The sequence below is a fragment of the Solanum tuberosum genome, unplaced genomic scaffold (assembly GCF_000226075.1).
Source record: "Solanum tuberosum cultivar DM 1-3 516 R44 unplaced genomic scaffold, SolTub_3.0 scf00331, whole genome shotgun sequence".
Lineage (NCBI taxonomy): Eukaryota > Viridiplantae > Streptophyta > Magnoliopsida > Solanales > Solanaceae > Solanum > Solanum tuberosum.
Genome location: NW_006239253.1, coordinates 576,465 through 583,903, shown reverse-complemented (window position 1 = coordinate 583,903; position 7,439 = coordinate 576,465). Strand labels below are relative to the sequence as shown.

Genomic DNA, 7,439 nt, shown 5'->3' with positions numbered 1-7,439 from the left:
TACCAACTCACCCCCCACCCCCTATCCCAAAAAAAAATGTAAAAAAGAGTTTCATTTTTTTTATAGATTTTTTTTTTTAAAAAAAGACTTTCTTACTACCACATCCTTTATCACCTTTTTTTAAATTTGTGTAAATGCATATTTTTTACCTATTTTATCCATTTAACTACCTCTTTTAAATGGGTAATATGGGTATTATTCATTTTTACCCATTTTTAAATGAGTTGGATACCCAACCCATTTAAAATAGGTAAATATGAGCGGATACCCATATTTATTACCCATTTTGCCACCCCTATTCACAACCTAAAGTTCTAAAATCCTAAAATAATTCAAGATTTCTAAAGTTTACAACCTAAAGTTCTAAAATCCCACAATATTTCAAGTTCTATAAAGTTCACAACTTAAAGTTCTAAAATCCTACAAAAATTCAAGTTTTCTAAAATTCATAACTTAAAGTTCTAAAATTCTACAATAATTCAAGATTTTTAACGTTCACAATCTTATAAAGTTCTAAAATCCTACAAAAAATTCAAGTTCTCTAAAGTTCACAACTTAAAGTTCTAAAATACCACAATAATTCAAGATTTCTAAAATTCACAACCTAAAGTTCTAAAATCCTAAAATAATTCAAGATTTCTAAAGTTCACAACCTAAATTTCTAAAATTTTACAATAATTCAAGATTTCTAAAGTTCACAACCTAAATTTCTAAAATTTTACAATAATTCAAGATTTCTAAAGTTCACAACCTAAATTTCTAAAATTTTACAATAATTCAAGATTTCTAAAGTTCACAACCTAAATTTCTAAAATTTTACAATAATTCAAGATTTCTAAAGTTCACAACCTAAATTTCTAAAATTTTACAATAATTCAAGATTTCTAAAGTTCACAACCTAAATTTCTAAAATTTTACAATAATTCAAGATTTCTAAAGTTCACAACCTAAATTTCTAAAATTTTACAATAATTCAAGATTTCTAAAGTTCACAACCTAAATTTCTAAAATTTTACAATAATTCAAGATTTCTAAAGTTCACAACTTAATTAAAAATCGAAAATCCTACAAAAATTCAAGTTCATATCTAATTTCTAGAATTTCTAAGTTCAAGAATTTCCAAGTTCAAGAATATAATTCAAGTAACGCAATTTTCAACAACAATATAATACATATAAGCACAAATACAATGGCAAATTGAAAAATTCAACTAATCTCTAACTTCTAGCTTCTAATTATTTGTTAGTTCTAACTTCTAATACTTAGTTTACAATCATATTTAAAAATCCCCAATTTTTCTAACTTTAGCCTTCAAACATACTAAATTCAAGTACTTCTAAGTTGGAAAATTCAACTAATCTAATTTCAACTTTCATATACTATCCAATATTTTTCTAACTTCAAAATATTCTAACTTTCATATACAATTGAACGTTTTTCTAACTTCAACCGTCAAACATACTAAATTCAAGAATTTCAAAGTTGGAAAATGCAACTAATCTAACTTCTAACTTTATAACTTCTAACTTCTAATTATTTGTTAGTTCTATCTTCTAATACTCAATGCACAATCATATTAAAATAAACCCCAATTTAGAAGAAAACCCTAAAATAAAAAATACCCCAATTCTCTACCTAACTAACAATAATCAAATATACAAATTAACAATTGAATAACACAATTCATCAAACTAAAACAATATACTAATTTATAACAAATCAACTATTATTAGAATTGAAAAACACTAAAATTAAACCCTAACCTTAACAAGCTAAGGAAAAGAGGCAGTGGGGACGATGGGTGGCGGCGCTGACGGGGCAAGGCAGCGACATGACTAATGCTCAAGGAGAGAAAGGCGACGGCGGCGTGGGGCAGCGGCGGCGTTTGGTTTTAGAGAGAAGGGAGAAAAGAGAGAAGAGAGAGATGGGAAAATGGGGGGAAAACCCGCTTTTTGGTTCAACATAATTTAAAAAAAGCGACGGATAACGTCTCTTTGTCCGTCGCTTTTAAAAAAATATTTGACCAAAATTTTGACTAAAAAGCGACGGACTAAGAGACATTGTCCGTCGCTTTTTAAAAATGTTTGACTAGATATTTTGACTAAAAAGCGACGGACTAAGAGATGCAGTCCGTCGCTTTTTAAAAAAACTAATTAATAAAATAAAATAAATTAAAAACGATGGACAACGTGATTTTTGTTTAATTTGCAAATAATTATTTTTATTAAAAAGCGACGGACGACGTCTCTATATATATTAAATAGATAATTATTAATTATATATATATTTAGCGCAAAAATCAGTGAAAAAAAGTGACGAACTAAGAGATGCCATCCGTCACTTTTTGTAAAATAATTTTAAAAATAATTATTTTTATTAAACAACGACGGATAGTGTGGCAAATGGCGTCACTTTTTGGAGCGACGCAGTCCGTCACTTTTTTGTCCATCGCTTTTTGGCAGTTTTTTAGTAGTGAGAAAAAGGGGTTCAAAATCAGCCTAAAAGGAGGTTAATTTCAACCATTTGAGTGGAGCAAAAATCAGCAGCCCAATCAAACCTAAATAGGGCACAAAAATCACGACCAAAAGAGCCCATAAAGTTTTTAATTTAGCAACAGTTATTAGGATTTTAGTTTTACCTTAGCCACTAAGCTAGGGTTTTATTATTAGAAAACTTATATAAATATATAATATTAAAAAAATATTTACCATTTATAGCAATAACAATTTTTTTTTACACTTCATCACTTTTAATACATTTATAATACAGTTTTAATACATATTACAAAGAGCAATTTGTTATTCACCTATAATACAAGTTTTATTGATGGATAATACATTTATCACACATTTTAATACATTTATAATACAATGTATCAATTTCTTATCAAACAAGCATAATATATTTTAATAAAATAGTTATAATACATATATATTGCATACATAATTCAGTTTTAATACATATTGCAGATTTAATATAATATTGCTATAAATGGTAATAAATAAAAAGTATAGCTAAAATCAGTAATTATTTATTAAAAGGTACCCAGCCAAGTAATTTTTTCATTATTTATTAAGCTCTAGATTGTTCTTTTAGGATTTTATTGGGACTAACAACCACCTTATTTATTCTATAAATAGGAGTGTTTTTCATTCATGAAAAAGACATTAGTTGATATTAATAGTATTTGAGAGAGTTCTTTTGAACTTTTTTAGAAATTTATCTTTATACATTTACTAGTTTCATAGTTTGGTAGGATGAAAACAAGTCATTTTCTGTTTTTGGTTTTCCCAAAATATTTTTATTTTCTTGAACTTGCTCTTACTCAATGTTCGGTATTCATTTTATGATCTTGACTCTACGGATTTGTGTAAGTACACAAATAATCTATTAATTTTGGGATCCCTATTTAAGGCATAGTAGAGTATAATTTTTTGTAAGTTTAGTCACTATTGAATAAAATTTAAATATTGTCAAAATTCGCTTTCCGAATTTATAAATTTTGCCTAAAGTTTGACATAGTGCTTGTATAAACAAATACTAGATTTTTTTATATCTAAACTTCAAATAAGCGCAATTGAAGTTTCATTTGTCAAAATTTAACTACAAACATACACGATTGAAATTTATATTCTCAATGTTTGAACTTCAAATATGTATGTCCAAACTAGGAGTAATTTATTTGAAGTCTTAACTATTTGTTGTTGTCTTGTCAACATTTTCACGTTTTTTCCCCAGTAATACCTACTTAATTATTTTAATTAATTTAAATTTGAAATTGATCAAAACCACCTTTACACGTTTTATAAATTTCCATGCACATTTTGAGTACTAGCATGTTGTGTCTATAAAGAATTAATCAGATTTAATCTAATTTATTTATTGTTCTTCATAGTTCTAAAGATGAATCAAGGCCATTGTAACTTGTAAGCATGGTGAGATGGACAAACTAAGAAAGACATATGTAGACTTATAAGTGGAAAATTAAGTCCAAATTCATTAATTCGCTCAATTCGTTCAAGTTTAAATGAGTTGGCATTATAAATAATTTAGGATTGGGAATAACCCTATTGAGTAATGTCAACATCCTACCTATGGCAAGACCCACGAGGGGCTGGGTGGCCCGGATCGGAGTCATGATCGAACATGACGCTTGCTTGGTGGACTTAGTTAAGAAATAACGTTGTGCATTTGCTATCAACATCCTACCTATGGCAAGATCCACGAGGGGCTGGGTGGCCTGGATCGGAGTCATGATCGAACATGACGCTTGCTTGGTGGACTTAGTTAAGAAATAACGTTGTGCATTTGCTATCAGCTATAACTTTTGGCATAATGGTAAGCGCTTGGTCCTAACAAGTGGTATCAGAGCCAAGGTCGTGGGTCGATTCCCAAGAGCAACATTCTGCATGAGGCAGGTGTTGGGAGGGGTATTGTTGAGTAATATCAGTGTCTTGCCTATGGCAAGGCCCACAAGAGGTTGGGTGACCTGGGTCGGAGTCATGGTCGAACTTGACGCCTTGCTTGGTGGACTTAGTTAAGAAATAAAGTTATGTTTTTGCTATCAGTTATATATAGCTTTTGGCATAATAGTAAGCGCTTGATCCTAACAAGTGGTATCAGAGCCAAGGTCGTGTGTTCGATTCCCAAGAGCAACATTCGACATGAGGCAGGTGTTGGGAGGGGGATTGTTGAGTAATGTCAACATCTTGCATATGGCAAGGCCCACGAGAGGCTGGGTGTCCCGGGTCGGAGTCATGATCAAATATGACGCTTGCTTGGTGGACTTAGTTAAGAAATAAAGTTGCGCCTTTGCTATCAGCTATAATTTTTGGCATAATGGTAAGCATTTGATCCTAACAAAACCATCTAATCTATTCAACGACTCATCTTCATACAATTTTATATAGAGACAATCTCGGGGATATTACTAAAAACATTTTCCTTAGGGGTCTTCTTGTTCACAATAGATAGTATAATTAAATTTAGAGAAGATGGGTAGATATGAGTGAGAATTTACACAAATACGATAGAAAACCAACGTGGAAGATTCAAAACCAGCATCAAATTCACTTCAAACTACCAATCGACCTTCCAAGTGCTCCGATCGAAGAAAAGTAATGGGGTTAATGAGGTTTATAATCGAACTTTGATCAACAACGCTATCCAAAAATCACTAAGATTAGAGAGGTTGATTTCTTCTTCCTTGTCTTAATTTTGTTTCATATTGTTTTTGGTAATGATTTGTTGGCAAATTTGATGCTCTTAATTATTAGGAGTGATAAATAAGTGGATTGGGTCAGAATTGGAGATATTAAAATGGATTGAAATACAAATCAAGTTGGGTCATGACTCATCTAAGTTTACTTTGGACTAAAATAAGATGGGATCAAATGGGCTTGAGTCATGACTCGCTAAGAATCTTTTTACCTAAATACACAATTTATTTTACCATATTCTCTAAAATTTCCTACCATTTGAAAAAATTACAAAAATCTCTACTCTCTCCTATTATCTGATACATCACTTTAAGCGATGTATCGATTGGATACATCACTTTATGCGATGTATTGGGCCGTTGAGTGATGCATCCGAAATTGAGACGCGATGTATGTGGACATTGAGGGATGTATCTGAAACCGTGATGTGATGTATCATAACGTTTTGGGATGTATCCGAATTTCACCAAATTTAAGAGATTTTTGTAATTTGAAAAAGAGAAGAGATATGATGTAATTATCTCTTAACACTATAATTTGTGTAAAATTCTCATAATTTTAACATAGTATTATTAAATTTTTATAACCAAAATTTAAATTTCAACTCAAGAAAATGTAACAAAAGTTACAAATTAATAAATAAATCTTATAATATATAAAATAGATGGTAATTCATATCTTCAATATATAGGAATATTCATTACATTAATGCAAATAAATAGTCTTAAAACAAGTTGAAATTAGAAATTAAATTGGGCTCACTTGAAGATTCTTTTAAAATGGATTAAGGCTTGAATCAGTTGAGATTGAACTCAATTCAAATTATCTTGAGCCCAACCCATAAAATTCTGGACAGATTGAACGAATTACTTATATTTGAGCTCATTTTGACAGGCCTACTCTTAATCCATAAATACATTGATCTGTTTGGTGTTGGCATGCTTATTTCTTCTAATTTATTATATGTGGATTACTTACTTTTAAATTTAAAGTGAATTAATTCATTTGGGTTTAATTAGGATTAGTTCACGAATTGGGGTTTGATTCACTGGTGACATGAAAAAAAAGAAATTTAGCTTAAGTTTTCATTTTTAATTGTTAGATTAATGAAATAAATGCTCTAACTTTAAGCTCTAGCGAGAGCATAAATAATCTATCATCTTAATTAAGCTTGTAATTTTGCGGGTTAGATAAAAACAATTAATAAATGCAACCTTACCATTTTATTAATTGCTTTTATCTAAGCCGCAAAATAACATCTTACTTAAGATGATAAACTGTACATGCTCCCGCTTAGATTTTAAACTTAGAGCATTTTTTTCACAAATATAAAACAATTAAAAAACTGTCAACAACGAATCAAAACCTAATTTGTTAGAATAAGTCATCAAATATTATAGTGAACTAATCTTAATTATACCCAAAAAAATTAGTCCATTCTAAACTTAAAAGCAAGTAATTGAACACATGATAAATTATTAGATAAAAAGAAGAAGCATGCCAACACCAAACACATCAACACATCAAATTGGCCAAGACATCACCACCAAAGAACAATATATAACAAAATGAAGAGAATTAAGGAAGAAGAAACAAACCTCTCTAATCTTAGTGATTTTTGGACAACGCTGTCAGAGGCGAATCCAGGATTTTAAGAAAACGGGTGCACCATTGCTTTAAAGATAATATCAAAAAATTTATAATAACAATAACTAAGCGAGCAATACATAAAAATTACATTACCACAAAAAATATCATCAGTTTACAATTGTACTCGACGAGACTTCATATTTTGAAAACGATCTATAATAGCATCATTACTTACATTTTCAAATATCTTCCGCACTATCTTACAAACTAAACATCCATTCAAAAATTCTTCACCAATGCTATTCAACTTAATCACAAATTTAACTAGCAAATTTAAAATAAAATAAGAGAATCGCATATCTTTCACAATAAAAAATAAGGGAATCACACCCTTGCAAGTTCAAATAAAACAGTGGAATCACAATCCTTGCAAATCTAACTAAAATAGAGGAATCACACCCCTTTCACATTTAACAATAAGAAAATCACACATTCATAATAAAAAGAGGACTTATGCCTCTTTTGCATTCGAAATCACATATTCATAGAAAGAAGAAGAATCACACCCCTTTCATATATATATTGATATATACATATATACATACATATATATATATATATATAATTATG

The 7,439-nt window shown here is 29.7% G+C and overlaps 1 long non-coding RNA gene across 1 annotated transcript in view; it reads right to left on the bottom strand.

Moving 5' to 3' along the window:
* LOC102582920 (uncharacterized) overlaps window positions 1-6,848 on the bottom strand; it is an 18,284-nt gene extending 11,436 nt beyond the window's left edge. Inside the window, exon 1 of the long non-coding RNA XR_368365.2 lies at window positions 6,818-6,848. This is a non-coding gene — a long non-coding RNA (uncharacterized lncRNA). The remainder of the gene's footprint in view (window positions 1-6,817) is intronic.
* Window positions 6,849-7,439: the final 591 nt, after the last annotated feature.